Below are 2,480 nucleotides of genomic sequence, written 5' to 3' on the forward strand. Positions count from 1 at the left end.
CACACCCTTAATCTATGGTGTGTAGAAACTCCACTATTGAAAATACATAAGTGATAAAGGTCCAGACATAGCCGTGAGGCCAGCCCCTAATGTCTAATATCACATAAACTAATCAAAGATAGATACCCAGATCAAAATACAATAGTAAAAAGTCCTATTTATACTAGACTAGTCACTAGGGTTACAGAAATGAGTAAATGATGCAGAAATCCACTTCTGGGGTGTGTGCTTGGGATGAGCATTGAAGCTTTCACGTTTAGAGGTCTTCCTTGGAGTTGAACGCCAGTTTGTAACTTGTTTTTGGCATTTGACTCTGCTTTGCAACTTATTTTTTGTGTTTAACGCCAAAATAGGGCAAAGAGCTGGCGTTAAACGCCAGTTTGCGTCGTCTAAACTCGGGAAAAGTATGGACTATTATATATTGCTGGAAAGCCCTACTCTCCAACGCAATTGAGAGCGCGCCATTTAATCTTTTGTAGCTCCAAAAATTTTATTTTGAGTGCAGGGAGGTCAGAATCCAACAGCATCAGCAGTCCTTTGTCAGCCTCTGAATCAGATTTTTGCTCAGGTCCCTCAATTTCAGCCAGAAAATACCTGAAATCATAGAAAAACACACACACTCATAATAAAGTCCAGAAATGTGAATTTTGCTTAAAAACTAACAAAAATATACTAAAAACTAAATAAAACACACTAAAAATTATATAAAAATAATGCCAAAAAGCGTATAAATTATCCGCTCATCACCTACCATAAGCAAAAAGGGGAAGCAAAAGAAAGAACATGCAGTAGCCGGTTGATCCACTAGCTGAAGGTGGTAATTCGTGAAGTCGTTGTACCCCCTCCTTGCTCATCTTCGAATGCACCAAGGACGATGCAAATTTTTAAGTATGGGGAGATCGTCCGACAAATTGGGTGAAAATTTCTAATCTAAATACTTTCACACTTCATTTATTTTTCTTCTGTTACCATGTTTTTTTAGTTGCATTTTCTTAAGTTCTGTGAGATCCATTGACGAGATCCTATATGGTACGATTGAGACCAGTCCTGCTCCCAGTACTAACTCTATTGCAAACTCTATTTCTTCAGGAAGGAAAAATTCAGGTATATCCTTGAAAATACCTTGGAAAACTCTTTTACTATCAAAATTTGGTGTAAGTTCTGTTCGTCTCCTGATGAACTAGTGGCTAAGAGAACATACCTTTGACACTCTTTTTTGCTATAACTCATCTTCACCGAGTTCAAATAATAACCCCGGGCTACTACCGACCCTTCTAACCCTTCAAACATAAATCGAATAGAATGTTCAAAACTATCCAACAACACATGATGCATTGACAACTAATCTGAATCCAAAATCAAATCTATTCCAGTCAAAGGAAAACATATTAAATCTTGAATAAACTGTCTATTTTCTATCTGAAAAGACACTTGTCGACAACACAACCTAGTTATCACAATCTGAGAAGGTGGTGTATTCACATGTAAGTCATAAACTAAATCTAATTATTTCAACCCTACGTCCTCAACTATGTCATATGATATGAATGAATGCGATGCTCTAGTATCATATAATTCAATTAAAGTCTTATTACTAATCTCACAAATACCTTTGATTAGAGATTCCAATATAGCAACATCATTCGCCATCATAGAAAAGACTCAATCTTGTTATTGAGTTCGACCTGTATCCTGATCCTTCCTATGTGGACAGTCTCTAGAGATATGCCCTGGCACCACGCACCTATAACATAGACTCAGCCCGGCCCTGCACAGCTTGTCTGAGTGATAGATCCCACTTCCCTAACACTTAAGTCATCTGAATGTGTCTTTTTCTGCTTCCCGTTACCATTCTGGGTAGTTGTTATTCTTTTTGTAATTATTCCTACTGATGGTGTTTTTGCGGAAAAACAAATTTCCAACACACAAATCCAACCGGCAAGTGTACCGGGTACCGGGTCGCATCAAGTAGTAATAACTCACTTAGAGTGAGGTCAATCCCACATGGATTGATGGATCAAGCAACTTTAGTGGGTGATTAGTTTAGTCAAGCTAACATTGAATGAATTGTGTGAAGTTGAGCAACAGAATGTAAATTTGCAGGGAATTTAAATTGCAGAATAATTAAATTGCTGAAACTTAAAGAGCAAGAAAAGTAGATTGACAAAATCTTAAATGACAAGAAATGTAAATTGCATCAAATGTAAAGGGGGCTGGGGTGCTGGAAATTAAATGAGAGCAGTAGATCCAAGCTTAGAACAATTGCAAGGAAATTAAATTGCAGGAAAAGTAAATTCAAGGTCACAGTAGCTTAAATGTAAATTGCAGAAGAACACAAGTGCAGGAAATTAAATTGGGAGCAATGAGATGCAACAAAGAGACATAGATCATTTCTCAAATCTCAAAGTGAAACTAACAATTTCAATGAAACAGTAAAAACAGAAGGAAAGCCAAGAGCTCAATTGCTCACTTGATCAAGA

The sequence above is a fragment of the Arachis duranensis genome, chromosome 6 (genome assembly GCF_000817695.3).
Source record: "Arachis duranensis cultivar V14167 chromosome 6, aradu.V14167.gnm2.J7QH, whole genome shotgun sequence".
NCBI classification, from domain to species: Eukaryota; Viridiplantae; Streptophyta; class Magnoliopsida; order Fabales; family Fabaceae; genus Arachis; species Arachis duranensis.